At 36.0% G+C, this 16,066-nt stretch overlaps 1 protein-coding gene across 1 annotated transcript in view; it reads right to left on the reverse strand.

Moving 5' to 3' along the window:
* epn2 (epsin 2) overlaps positions 1 to 5,877 on the reverse strand; it is a 37,389-nt gene extending 31,512 nt beyond the window's left edge. The window contains exon 1 of the mRNA XM_056453999.1: positions 5,690 to 5,877. The gene's annotated coding sequence lies outside the window, so the exon portion shown is untranslated. The remainder of the gene's footprint in view (positions 1 to 5,689) is intronic.
* Between the last annotated feature and the right edge of the window lie 10,189 nt (positions 5,878 to 16,066).

The raw sequence follows: 16,066 nt of genomic DNA on the forward strand, positions 1-16,066 counted from the left end.
AGTCAGATCTGATCTACAATATTCAGTTTTGACAACAGTTTTCACACAGTACATGGAACTGAGGCTAAACATATTTTGGGGAAATCGCAGTAGTGTTTTATCAACACTAGATCATTACACAATCTTTTTTTATTCTAAAAACTGTTGAATACCTCTTGGAAATGACCTCTATTTTTCTTTTATTGAATGGAGCAGTTTTGTACATTTAAGCTTATTTGAATAATTTTCTGTTGACTATTTATTATAGAAGTTGATCAAATGTTGCTCAGTGAACATCCTCTTTTACTACAATGAAACTTTAGAACAAGCTTTTCCTCAATGTTGCTGAAAGAGCAAAAAGTGTATTCAGCACAATAAATGGTCATACACACACACACACACACACACACACACAACACAATTTTTAACCAATAAATTGGCTTTTGGCATGTTTTCCTTCATGGAAATACAACTGATGTTGACCTAATAGCAACTGAAAAATTTAGAAGATGTAGCAGTGGCTGCAGATTTGTCGGCTGCACATCCATGATGCGAATCTCCTGTTCCACCACATCTCAAAGGTTTATTGGATTGTGTTCTGGTGACTGTGGAGGCCATTTAAGTACAGTGAACTTATTGACATGTTCAAGAAACTAGTCTGGGACGATTCGCGCTTTATGACATGGTGCGTTATCCTGCTGGAAGTAGCCATAAGAAGATGGGTATACTGTGGTCATAAAGAGATGGACATGGTCAGCAATGCTGAGCGATACTCAGGTAGGCTGTGGCATTGACAATGCGCAATTGGTACTAATGGGCCCAAAGTGTGCCAAGAAAATATCTCCCCACTACTACACCACCACCACCCGCCTGAACTATTCATACAAGGCATGGTGGATCCATGCTTTACTTTTGTTCAAATCAAATTCTGACCCTACCATCTAAATGTTGCAGCAGAAATCGAGACTCATCAGACCAGACAACATTTTTCCAATCTTCTATTGTCCAATTTTGGTGAGCATGCACGAATTGTAGCCTCAGTTACCTGTTCTTAGCTGACAGGAGTGGCGCCCGATGTAGTCTTCAGCTGCTGTAGCCCATCTGCCTCATTTGCACCCACAGAACTGCCGCTCAATTAATATTTTCTCTTTTACTGACCATTCTCTATAAGCCCTAGAGTTTGTTGCGTGTGAAAATGCCAGTAGATCAGCAGTTTCTGAAATACTTAGACCAGCTCGTCTGGCACCAACAACCATGCCATGTTCAAAGTCACTTAAATCACCTTTCTTCCCAATTCTGATGCTTGGTTTGAACTACATCAGATCGTCTTGACCATGTCTACATGCCTGAATGCATTGAATTGTTGCCATGTGATTGGCTGATTAGAAATTTGCGTTAACGAGCAGTTGGAAAGGTGTACCTAATAAAGTGGCTGACGAGTGTATATGAAAAATAGCCAAGGGAGTTTCTCTAGCCTGTTCTCTTAAAAAAAAAATTAAAAAAAAGGTTGCAGAAACAAGTTTATATGAATGAACCCATATGGCTCGTTCCCACTGAGCAGTACATTACAGTACAGTATAGTCCACGATTAATCTCATTTCCACTGTCAAAAGTACCAAAATAGCAAACTGAACCAAAACACTTTTTGGGGCCCTTCGGTAAGCCTATCTAGCAAAATACCATGGTACCAAAAGGGTGGAGCTAGTCTTACTGCAAAAAATTGGTTTACAGAAAATAGTCACTTGCGTCTGCAACAAGCCAGATGAACGTCATCACTGGAAGCACTCATTTTAAATATACAGCCAAAACACAACACTGTAACATTATCATGGCATCCAGCAATGAACCACAGTAGACCTCAACAAGGCTCATCATCTTCTTGTGACAAACAGCCACATGCCAACAAGCAAGAACAAGATCTGATTTATGTTCCCCATTTTTGTTTCGGGGCCATTCACATGTCTTGGAATGTGCATCAACTTTTGAAAGTCTGAATAATATCTGTTTACACATGGTTCAGTAAACACAGTTTATCAAATACAATCACAAGTGGATCACACTAAAGGCCCTGGAATACTTCAAACAAATCAAAGAATGAACTGAAATGATGTAAACTACTGGCAGAGCACATTTAGGCTCCTAAACGCATTTGATCTATCATTGGCTCATGATGAATAAGCAAGCAGTGGGTGTGTCCTGGAACTCCGCCTTCTTTGATGTGATTTACTCGCATCTCACCTGCATAAATACAGGTTTAAATGGGGTCTAAAACACTTAGCACACAGAGCGTATCTACTTCAAGAGGCATTCAAAAACACATTTGATTAAACTACTTTCACACTGCACATGCTCATGTGGTTAATTGAGGCCACAAAAGATCACCTACTCTCCACCTAATTTTTAAACATTATTGAAGTTCTCTAGACAGAAAGCACTTTGCTATGTACAATTTTAACTGGGTTGTAGATGAAACAATATAAAAAGCACAATATTATCCAACTAGCTCTGATTTTAACACAAGCCCATGTTTGGCATAGTTCTGCAGCAGAAATGACAGCTCTCTGAATCATTTTCCACGGTCTCCAGTGTAAACTGTGAGCTTACTTTGCAGGATTACATCCAAAGACATGAAAATACCTCGCTCCTCAAAGAAATCAGTAAAATGGTCAGAGGAGGACAAAAGATATGGACTGAAAGAAGGTGTGTAGAAAGGAATGCGTCTCCTTTTTGTCTATATGCGAAAACTAATGAAAAGTTGATCACAAAAAAAGGAGTGTCTCCCTCAAATACTTGTGACCTGACTGAACAAAAAGTGTAAACCAGCGTGCCTAAACTTTTTCTTATGAAGGGCCAAAAATCAAACTTGATTGAGGGTAGTGGGCTGAAAGTAAATATAGTTGCCATGGGTAATTTCTTAATTTATTTATTATTAATACAGCATTTTGTTTTTACATTTTATAATAAATTTATTAGTCAAAAACAATCTAATTTCTAACAGAATGGAGTTACACTAGTTTTTGCCTTGATTTGCGCACAGATGTCTTCTGCATAGTCGAGTGATGTTACTAACATTTTATAAAATCTGATTTATTTACAACATTTAATTCATTTCAGTTTGCTTTTTTTGTAGCTCAGCAATAAAACAAACAAACAAAAAAAGGTTTTGTTAAATTAGAAATGATCTCTTTTGAAGACATTTGGCCCAATTTCTCCATCCTTCTCACTCGCTATGTTGCATGTTGTTTTTGAACCCCAATAAAGACTAAATGTAAGTTGTGTGCAGTCTTTCTGTAATTGGTAACATATCGGAGATTGTAAGGGGCTGTATGTGTTCATATATGTTGTATTTATTTATATAATTGCAGATGTTACAGTAGGCCATTTCGCACCACCATTGATCTGCAGTTATAATCAAATTATGTTCATAGAAAAGTTAGTAATAAACATTTTTACACAAGTATTTATGTGTACAAAGCATCTGTTTTGTGAGAAGTGCTTCTCGTATGATAAGCGAGCGACCCATACAGCTTTACTTTGACATTTCCTCGAGCGAGAATGACGGCGACTGAAACTTTCTGTCATACACCACGCCCATCAAAAGGGTACCCTTGGTACTCTTTAGACCGTGGAAACACAAGCCTGATAAATGGGACCTGTACAGTACTACCAATCAGTGGAAACGGGCCATTAGAGTTCATCTGACTCAAACAACAATCTTTCAAGCTCAGGGATTTCAATATTTTTGGTTCATTTTACTAGATGTTAAAGGTTACTGTTGGTTTCACATGGTAAAAACGAGCTATTGTAAATACCCAATGCAAATAACATCCAGGCATACAGAAACCAAAATGAAAACCAGCAGGCCCTACGTAGGACATGATAATAATTTGACCTTTCTGCACACAGCAATTGATGTGACCTACTCCTCCATCATTTCACATGTACAGGTCATGCCAATGCTTGTGACATCCACAAAAGAATACTAATCGTGCATAAAAAAAACACGCCAAGAGCTAGCACTGCTGTGAAGGACAGGTTGCCCAGATATGACTCAATTCAAACAAAAGATAGCATACACAGCAAGTGCCAGCATGTCTCACGTCTTCAAGAAACCATTGTGGAAGCGCTACAGAAAGCTTTGCTTTGGTACAGCCAATCCAGCAGTAAAAAAAAAGCACTTTGCATGGTAAAAGAAGTTTAGAAGCGGAAATTTGGAGGGATACCCACATCTTGAGTTACTCCATAGGATCAACCCTGCGGGGTCAAACTGAAAAAAAGGCTAAATGTTATATAAGCCAGCGCATGATTACCACATACAGGTAATCAAGCCGGTTCTACCACTTCAAGTCAACTCTGTTATATATAAAACCTCTCAGTCATAGCCCTTAAAATTTAGGGTTAGGTATCACTATTATAGTACATTCAATCTCTAAACAAGTAAGAAAGGACCTGACAAATTATGAACTCCACTTTAGTTTCTAAATTAAGGCAGATGATCGCCTCTTGCTCGGTTGTCCTCTAGAGACTCGGTTTGTCTAATTACAGGAAGCAAAACACTACAAGATAAAGATGCATATGCTGCAGAAACGGATCATAGAAACAACAGACACAGATGCTCCTCAATCTCGGGTGTGTCCGGCAGGAGATAAACGAAGGAACTGTGTGAATGTCAGTGTTACAATGATAATACTGTTCTGTCCGGTCACACTGTCCACAAAACAAACTGGTCAAACCACAAATCCGCCTTTACAAAAACTTAAGCAAAGGATTTGTGGCTATAACAGTACTCTCACAAACACACCTATAGCAAAACTAAACCAAGAACACTGTACGTAAATCTACAGAAGAAAGTGTTTGTTGAATACTTAAAGAAAGGACTGAATAAACTCAAGTTAAGTCATAAGAAAATATTTATATAAGATACCAACATAAGACAAGGTAATTACACATTCAGCTTATAGACTAAGTTTACAGAGATTAATAGAAAATCAGTGTTCACAACTATTTTAAGTATATATTTATAGTAATGTTATACCAGCAAAATCCCAAAGAGGACCTGTTACCATTGGTTTAACCAAACAAGGCCGATTACAAACGTTATTGAAGTATTATGCTAACTTCAACACTGACATTTAAAGTAATAAAACATTGGTTTATTGATCAAAATTGTTAGTTAAACGTTTGATTAAACACCTGTGTGTGTTTTAAAACTTTAACAGATAAAAATGTACGACTTTCGACGGTCTCCCTCTAACCTTTAATTGCTAACTAGCAAGCTACTAAAACCGCGACGAAAGTTTCATTAACTTAGGGAACTTTTTAGAAACTAAACTATTGCATGCACATAATATAACATGGTCAAAAACATTGCACGACTTGGCGCAGACAAATTGTGCTGGTTTGGTATTTATTTTTAGATAGCCCGGTTCTTTAAAAGCTATAAAGTGAGTTTATGTATTAGCCGCTTAGGCTAGCTAACTGTGGCTATGCTCCGACTAATAACTTGCTAGTTTAACCAAATATCTTTCCAATTCATCTAAAACGCCCCCAAAATCCAGGCTTCATCACACTCAATCACTTTCGCAAGTGTGATTATGTAAAAACCTCCATAATTAGTTAAACTTAAATCCGAAATGGATGTGCGGTGCTCGCTGGAGATATCGCCACAGTGAGACAGAGAAGCGACTAGAAGACAAAAACAGTAACTTACCAAAGCTCTAGGGCCACTGACGACCGGGGGTGACACCCGGCATAGGTACAAACTAGTCGTGCGAGAGAGCTATAAACTTTATTTAGTAGTAAACGGTCGAGGCGGTGTGTGGATGTGCGCGTTAGTGTTTTGTGTATGTGTGTGCGCGCGCGTATGTGTGTGTGACTCCCACAGCGTTCAACATGGCGCTCCGTCTGCACATTCATCCTGCTCAGGAGGGGCGAGACAAGCCAAAGGGTGTGACCAAACTCACTGGTCTTCATTCTTAAAACTGTTTATTTCACAAACATCGCCTCTTCGTGGCCGTGAAAGTCTATCTAGACAGCCATTAGGCAACGTGGAGCAGAATTAAGCGTGTATTTCAGTCATTTTGAGATTACGTGTGCTGCTGAATTACTGAAAGCGATAAAACCGGCGGAATGTGCCCCCCATGTGGGCTAATACTGGAGAAATGTGACTGTGACCCCGAGGTGGAATGTTTCTAGGAAATAAACGAAGTATTCTCATCTTGTTTGAATAAATGTCTCAGAAGATATGCAGAGTGGACAAATATAATAACAGTAAACCTTTAGCCTAGGTCTAGCACCATTCCCTTTTACAAACAGGCAATAGTTTATGCAAAAACATCTTATTTAAAATGTTAAGAAATTATTGCATATTTTCATGTAATTTAGTATTTTATTTTAATTTATAATAATAAAAACCTTATTCTTATTAAATGTAGGCCAACTACAATTTCCCCAATTTTCCACCAAAATACTATGGTAATACTTGAAAGACATAGGCCTTCGTGATCTTAGTCTCATTGAGTTTATTTTATTTTATCTTATCATTCTTCCTTTTAAAAAAAGTCTACAATAAGTTATTTAATAAAATTTTTTTACAAATATTTTCAGCTCATTTAAACTGTTCATATTTTTAGTTACAATAACACTCCTCTTTTCACAGCTATAAATTAATTTATCCTTTAACATAATCAATATCATAGGGCAACACAGTGGATCAGTGGTTAGCACTATAGCTTCACAGCAAGAAGGTCGCTGGTTCGAGTCCCGGCTGGGCTAGTTGGCATTTCTGTGTGGAGTTTGCATGTTCTTCCTGTGTTCGCATGGGTTTCGTCCAGGTGCTCCGGTTTGCCCAACAGTCTAAACCTACACTATAGGTGAATTGAATAAACTAAAATTGGCTGTAGTGTATGAGTGTGTATGGGTTGCAACCCAGTTTATTCTGCTGTGGCGACCCCTGATCAATATAGAGACTAAGCCGGAGAATATCACAAAACAAAGTATAACAAAATACAGACACATCTATGAAATATTAGCTTTATAACCCCAGATCTAACAGTACTAAAGCCCAAAAGACTGTAATTATAATAAATAGTTTTGGTTTTTTACTTTTAATTATGTATAAATAAAAGTATTAATTAAATAATAACATTTTATTTTGTTTTGTTTGTTTGTTTTGTATTCTATGGAGTGTTTTTTATTGCTTACAGATTGCGTTTTACAATGCAAATCGAATGCTCTCAAATGTCTACAATAATTACTATTATTTTAGACATTTTTTTTTATTTAATAATTATTTTAAAAATATTTAAAAATATATATTTTTGCCTCATTTCAACTGTGTTCATCTTTTTTAGTTCTTTTTTTCCATTTTATTTCCTATTTTTTGTTCTTTTTTACAATAACATTCCTCTTTTGAAAGCTATACATTAATTTGTAATTTAAAGCAATATAGGTATAATAAAAGTATAATAAAGTACAACAAAACACAGACAAATCTATGACATTTTAGGTTTATAAACCCAGATATAACAGTACAAAATCCCCAAAAACTGTAATTATAATAAACAGATTTATTTTTAACTTTTAATTATGTATAAATAAATTCTATAAATATATAATTATGTATAAATAAATTCTTCTTAATTATAATTTTTTGTTGTTTTTTATTGTTTGATTTGTATCTAATGAGTAATTTTATTGCTTACAGACTTGCATGTTACTATGGAAATTGAATGCTCACAAATGTCTACAATAAGTTATTCAATAATTATTTTAAAAAATATTTTGGCCTCATTTCAACTGTGTTCATCTTTTTTGTCCTTTTTTCTATTTTATTTCCTTTTCTTTTGTTATTTTTTACAGTAGCATTGCTTATTTGAAAGCTATCCATTATTTTGTATATAATATAGATATCAATGGTGTAGTCCTTGCTATACTCATGTATGCTTAGTATGCCTACTTTTTTCCACGAGCTGTTTGGGTTTACGACTTCTGAGGATCATACCCTCGGTATACTCACTTGTTTTGTTGAATAAACGTTCCTAATTTGAGTGTATTCGCATCTCCTTTAACCGTATACCAAATGTTTTTTAACTCGCATCTTAATTTGTTGCAGTTGGTGCATTTTTGTTTAACTTGCGCCATTCCCTGCCCCCTGACTACTGCAGCAACCGTGAGAGCAATTCATGAGTTTTTCGAATATCTCAACAAATCAGCTGAATGATATATATATATATATATATATATATATATATATATATATATATATATATATATATATATATATATATATATATATATATATATATATATATATATATATATATATATAGGCTCATATACATTTAATTACAATGTCCGGCTCTGCTGGGGTCACTATTACCTACGCATAAATCATTGAATTGGGATTATAATTAATAAATTTGTTTAAATATTTGCCCCTTTTAAATGAATAGTTCACTAAAAAAAATTTAAATTGTCATCATTTACTCAGTCTTTACTTGTTCCAAACTGGTTTGTCTTTTTTATTCTGTTGAACACAAAAGAAGAAATTTCAAAGAAAGCTGGAAAAGTTAATAGTTACAGGTAACTGATCTTTAGTATATATATATATATATATATATATATATATATATATATATATATATATATATATATATATATATATATATATATATATATATATATATATATATATATATAGCTAATGAATCAAAGAAACATTGACAATTATCGTTTCTTTGCCTATACTTTTAAAATTTGGATTGGGTGGGTAATAGTATACCACCTTTTTTTTAGGACTACACCACTGATAGATATAATAAAATTATAATAAAGTATAACAGAATACAGACAAATCTATGACATTTTAGCTTTATAAACCCATATGTAGCAGTACAAAATCCCAAAAGACTGTAATTATAATAAATAGATTAATTATAATTTTTTTACTCTTAATTATAGATGTATACATTTATTAATTTATTTATTTGTTTAATTGTTTGTTTAGTATTGTACCTATGCAGTATTTTTTATTGCTAACAGACTTGTTGCAATGCAAATCGAGTGCTCTCAAATGTTGAAAAATGCAAATGTTAGATGCAATTGAAAATGTTAACGAATATAATTTTCAGACATAATACAAGTTTTTGATAGTAATGGCGTGAGTTGTCCAGTAAGGGGCAGCATAGTAAAAATTTTGAAAAGGCGCGAGCAACAATAAATCTTTTTTCTTTTTTTTTTGTAGGACAAATCTACCAATATTTACTACCGTTTTACCCCAGATATAAAATAAAATCACTCACTCACTCAACTTATTTTACCTGCTAAAAGTAAACAGGCCCTGTCTATGATCTTGTCTTGTGGTTAAGCTGTGTGGTCACTTTCATGACGCCTGCATGTGACATCTTCCTGAGAAACCAAAGAGAAGTTTCCACTTAGTGATGCAGAAATTTGTCCCAATCTTCAGTTTTGTTTTTCCGTTTGGCAAGTAAACTGGATTTTTAGTATCTAGTGAAAAGGGAAGTTTTAAAACTCAATCAGAGTCTAAGACTTATTTGTAACTGAAAAGTCTGTCATCATGTACTCACTCACCCTCATACATATTATTCAACACGAGCATGACTTTATTTCTTCAGTGAACACAATAGAAGACATTAAGAAGAATGCCGGCAACAGTTGTAGCTGCTCCTCCTGAATAGACAAAAAACACTGAGACATTTCCCAAAATATCTTCTTTTGTGCTCAACAGAAAAAAAGCAAGTCAGGTTTAAAACAACTTGACTGTGACTAAATCCCTCATAAAATGAACTATACATTTAAACAATTACAATTTAAAAAAAATTCTGCGGGGGTTCCAGGGGTGATGTTTCCCTCCAGCCTGTTTTGATGACAAAGAACTCCATGCATGACCTCTTTTTAACAAGGATGTAAATATTGTGGTTCATACCTTTTCATCCATACCTGCCAACCTCCTTGTTTCACACTGCCTTCATATATTGAACGTATTCAATATAATTAAATATATAATTAATTCATATATTTCAATATATTAAAGTTACAGTACACTTTATAGATACTATTTAGAGAACAACCTACAATATCCAACTTGAGTAGCTAGCACATCATTAGTTGCTACCTGTTTTTGTCATGGTAATAAACAATACGGTACTATTATTGTACACTATAACAGAAGTCTTGTCGCCTATTCAAGTTTTAGGAACAACAAATAATAACTTGACTTCTAGTTGATTATTTGGTTTCAGAAGTGGCTTATAGGAAAGACAAAGGCCTCTAGATTACGCTTATTTTACCAAAATAAAATATGATCATGCCATTATAATTATTTAAATAGGACAGTAAGGTCTGACTTTGCTTTGACAAAAGTCTTGTCACTTAACAGAAATAAAGTACAGTATAGAATATAAAGTCATGGTGTAGTGGAAAAAGATTTAATATTGTGTATGACTGCCATGAGCTTAGACAACTGCATCCACACATCTCTGCAATGACTCAAATAACTTTTTAATAAAGTGAATGGCAAAGGAAGCATTCATGCAGGACTCCTAGAGTTCATCAAGATCCTTTGGATTCCTCTTCAATACCTCCTCCTCCATCTTACCCCAGACATGCTCAAAAATGTTCATGTCTGGTGACTGGGCTGGCCAATCCTGGAGCACCTTGACCTTCTTTGCTTTCAGGAACTTTGATGCGTAGGCTGATTTATGAGAAGGAGCGCTATCCTGCTAAAGAATTTGCCATCTCCTGTGGTTTGTAATGTATTAGGCAGCACAAATGTCTTCATCTCTCAGGCTGTTGATTTTGTCATCCACTCTGCAGATCTCTCACACGCCTCAATACTGAATGTAACTCCAAACCATGATTTTTGCTTCACCAATAGGTGAAGGGTTCCAATAGGTCTTCTGCAGTATTTGTGATGATTGGGATGCAGTTCAACAGATGATTCATCTGAAAAATCTACCTCCTGCCACTTTTCCAAATGAAGAACTAGAAGTTAAGTAATTTGTTGCTCTTACAACTGGAATCAACGACAAGACATTTGTCAGGTAGTGTATTATTATTGTATTTATGATTTCGGTAACCTAAAAAGCCAAAAGTAAATTCATATCTTTGTATATATAGGGGTGACGCGGTGGCGCAGTAGGTAGCATGATCGCCTCACAGCAAGAAGGTTGCTGGTTTGAGCCTCGGCTAGGTCAGTTGGCGTTTCTGTGTGGAGTTTGCATGTTCTCCCCGTGTTCACGTGGGTTTTCTCCAGGTGCTCCGGTTTCCCTCACAAGTCCAAAGACATGTGGTACAGGTGAATTGGGTATGCTAAAATTGACCTTAGTATATGAGTGTGTGTGAATGGGTGTGTATGGGAGTTTCCCAGTGATGGGTCGCTGCTGGAAGGGCATCCGCTGCGTAAAACATATGCTGGATAAGTTGGTGCTTTATTCCAGTGTGGCGATGAACCATATATATATATATATATATATATATATATATATATATATATATATATATATAGCACATAAATTCTCTAGATCAGTGTTTCTCAGCCACATTTCTGAAGGTCCACCGGCACTGCATGTTTTGTATGTCTCCTTTGTCAGTCACACCCACTACAGGTCTTTCGGTCTGTGTCAATGAGCTGATAATCTGAATCAGGTGTGTTTATTTAAGGAGATATGGAAAATGTGCAGAGCTGGTGGACCTCCAGGAACGTGGTTGAGAAACACTGATCTAGATGTCACGTGTGTATATGTGTACATATTTTATTACTTTATTTCTCACTTATTTAAATTGTCCTTTCAGTCCTTTTGTGTCGATATGCACATACCCTGAACTGTTGTACACCACAAAAAATTGTGTTTCACACACTTGGCAAATATAGATCGTTTTGATTTTGACAATTTATTCAATTTTCAGATCTCACTGATTCTGCAAGATGGTGAGCCATTATAAAGAGTCTTTGTGTACTTCAATGACTATAAAAAGGTATATACTGTTTAGATTATATGTTCAATTCAATTCATCTTTATTTGGATAGCGCTTTACAGTGTAGAAGTCAAAGCAGCTTCACATAGAAGATTATAGTGAATTGAAATGGTGTCAGTTCAGTTTTCAGAGTTTAATATTCACTGTTGAGAGTCCAAACACTGAAGAGTAGTCCATCAATGCGCAGCTCTACAAGTCACTTGTAACTTTAAGGTTATTAATTACTCCTTACTTGCCTTTTGCAGTAGATTATCTTCAAATAGGACTAAGCAGACCTTAAAATTTAAAACTTTGTAAATGTATTGCTCTCCAGTTTTGTTTTTCACTGTATATTACAACACATTAAAGCATTTTAGAGGACAATGCTATGCTATAGAAGTTTCCTGCAGTAAAGTGTCTAAGTAGCATCTTGATTGCCTGTGATCATCTGCACACCAGCAGTTTTGCAGATGCAGTTTGCAGTGCAGGTGTGACATTCTCAAATTGCATTTTGTGGTGCAAAATATTTTCAATCTGAAGAAACACTTGAAGCTATGGGAAATGTTTTGCTCAGCGTTGTTCACTTCCTAGCATGGAGTATAGGTTTATCACGTTTCACTGAAGAAGCCTTCTTTCTTTATTGGGCTACATTTTTAATGCTCTGAAAGGGAATTTGAAAAGAGCTCCTCTCCTCATGGGGAACTTCATAACATCTCAAACAGTAATAATGACTGTCTGCATATATAATAAGTCCTATTTCTGTCTTCTTTTATCACACAGCTCTTTGAATTTTACAGATTTCTAGTGTGTTTTATCATTTGTTAATATCCATTCTGTCAGTACTCGACTCTAGAACATGACAGAAACAATTATATGCTCGCATTAAAACTGTGCATAGTCAAGGAGAACACATTTTAAATATTTAAAGGTTAGTTCACCAAAAAATTAGAATTATATTATTAAATGTGCACCCGTCTGTCATTTCAAACCTGTATATAGAATGGAACTTAAGATCTTTAGGTGAAATCTGAGAGTTCCCTCCTCCTCCACAGACAACAATGGTCCAGAAATGTAAGAAAAACATCTTCAAAACAGATCATTTGTCTTTTGTGCTTCAATGAGAATATTAAAAAGCTAGGCGAATACTTTTGTGCACACATAAAACAAACAAAATAGGCTTAATTGAGCAGTTTGTTCTGCTCAGTGTCAGTATAGGGTGCACATTCATGTGTTTGTTTGGCCGCATATCAGTATTTCTTCAAATGTGTCTGTGCTTTGTTTTAAACCTCCAATGTATACTTCACTGCACATTGAAGAAACTGTTTAACATAAACTGTTAATGAATAAAGTCATTACTCAGTCATTATGTGCACAAAAATGATCCCATAGCTTGATAGCATTCTGATTAAACCACTGAAAGCATACTGTTTGATCTGATTTGAGGAGGATTTTCAGGCTTTTTTCTGTATCTTGAATGACTTCTGGCCATTGTTTGGATATGGAACAAGTCAGTAACCTTGTCTATGCAGGTGAAAGAGCTATCAGATTTCACCTAAAGTACCTTAATTTGTGTTTTGAAGATGAATGAATGTCTCATGAGGTTTGGAACAACATGAGCATGAGTAATTAATAACATTTTTCATTTTGGGTGAATTAATTACTTTAATTTTATGTGTGAGTATGTTTTTCAGTTGGCATTAAGTGGCCCAAAATATGCAAAGGAAATATCAACATCCAATAGCATGAACCGCTAACGCAAGGGAGGATAGATCCATGCTTTCATGTAGTTTCTGACAAATTCTGACCCTATACCGTCTGAATGTCACAGCAGAAATCACGACTAATGTAGGTTTGTTGACCCTATATGAACTGCAACCTCAGTTTGTTGTTGTTAGCTGACACGTGTTCAGACCTTTTCTTTCCAGAACATTCTCTGTTAACCGATGGTTCTGTGTGTAAAAGTGTGAGCAGATCAGCAGTTTCTGAAATGCTCAGACTAGCCTGTTTGGGTCAAACTATTTGTTTTGCATTTCTTCCCTTTTCTGATGCTCAGTTTGATCTTCTTTTTTTTTTTAGAACATATATGAAAGCTTTTAGGTTACACTTCAGATCAAATAACAGATATTCAACAATAACAATAAGGGGCGGTGCGGTGCGGTGGCTCAGTGGTTAGCGATGTCACCTCTCAGCAAGAAGGTTGGAGTTCGGTTTGAGTCCCGGCTAGGTCAGTTGGCATTTCTGTGTGGAGTTTGCATGTTCTCTCTGTGTTCCCGTAGGTTTCCTACGGGTGCTCTGTTTTCCCCCACAAGTCCAAAGACATGCACTATTGGTGAATTGAATAAGCTAAATTGGCCATAGTGTGTGTGAATGAGTGTGTATGGGTGTTTCCCAATGATGGGTTGCAGCTAGAACGGCATCTGCTGCGTAAAACCTATGCTGGAGAAGTTGGCAGTTCATTCCGCTGGGGCAACCCCTGATTAATAAAGGGACTAAGCTGAAAAGAAAATGAAGGAATGAACAATAACAAATATTCCCATTAACATACGACTAACTACTGCTTATTGATAGTGTGATAGTTGTAGTATGAGTTTAAATTTGAGCTAAGGGGGTTGCTGTTGGAAGTGGCGTTAGTGAGGCCAGCAGGGGATGCTCAACCTGCAGTCTTTGTGAGTCCTAATGCCCCGGGAAAGTAAAGGGGACACTACTGTCAGTGAGCGCCATCTTTCAGATGAGACGTTAAACTGAGGTCCTGACTCTCTGTGGTCATTAAAAATCCTATGGCACTTCTCGTGAAGAGTAGGGGTGTAGCCCCGGTGTCCTGGCTAAATTCCCTCCATCGGCCCTTACCCATCATGGCCTCCCAAGCATCCCCATCCACCAAATTGGCTTTATCACCGTCTCTCCACTCAACCAATAGCTGGTGAGTGGGGAGCACACTGGTGCCGTTGTCCTTTGACTGCCGTTGCATCATCCAAGTGGATGCTGCACACTGGTGGTGGTGTGGAGAGACCCCCCTCATGATTGTGAAGCGCTTTGGGTGTATGGTCACACACAATAAAAAAGCGCAATATATATATACACATTACATTACATAAAAACATATGCCAGAGTAATTGGCAGTTCATTCAGCTGCGGCGACCTCTGATAAATCAGGAACTAAGCTAAAGAATTGTGTGTGAATGTTTATGTGAAGCAAATCTAACATCCAAAAACCATTTCAACTCCACAGAAATGTTGTTTATGGTGTAAAAAAAAAGTTCTTTAACACTGAATGTTCTTTGAAGGACTGCAAGAACTTTTTGAGGAACTACAAATGTTTCTTTTTGCAACCTTTAATTTTAAGAGAGCAAGCAAAAAACAAACCCCAAAGACACCTCAGAGCAGGGGAGTCACTAGACCCAATTTACTGGGGCACGTGCCCCAGTAAATATCTCCAGTGCCCCAGTAAATGTATTGAGATATGATTTACTTCATATTAATATTTATGCAAAAGATTTCTTAAATGATCTTAGCATATCACAGTTGTGTCTAAACATTGTTTTCCAGTTACATTTAAGATTATTTAAAACAATAATTGTATGATAACAAGAATACTTTTATTTATAATAAATATTTATTAAAAAAAAATAATAAAATAAATATATATATATATATATATATATATATATATATATATATATATATATATATATATATATATATATATATATATATATTTACCCCAGTAGAGCTTTATGTCTAGCAACACCACCCCTGCTCAGAGTAAAAAAATACCACTTTGTGTGAGAGATGCAGCCTGTGTGCAATGCATTTCCTCACAGCACCTCCATTTAAGAACATAAGAGGTGTTCGGTGACTCATGCGGCTCTATGGGGATGTTTTCTCATCTCGAAAACACACATATGTTCTTTGAATCACGAATTCTTTCAGATGATCTCCTCGGCTATTAAAAAATCATCTCCAGCTATTTCCAGCCACGCTAGCAGTATATGCAAGCCCACACTAACGCACAGATTCACCAGATAAACTTGGCCACAAAAACAGCAATCAGCTGGCTCTGCAGTCAGGCGAACACACGTGTGTGTTTCTTCACTCGTCATACGCAGGTCCG

The sequence above is a fragment of the Danio aesculapii genome, chromosome 3 (genome assembly GCF_903798145.1).
Source record: "Danio aesculapii chromosome 3, fDanAes4.1, whole genome shotgun sequence".
In the NCBI taxonomy this organism is placed as follows: Eukaryota; Metazoa; Chordata; class Actinopteri; order Cypriniformes; family Danionidae; genus Danio; species Danio aesculapii.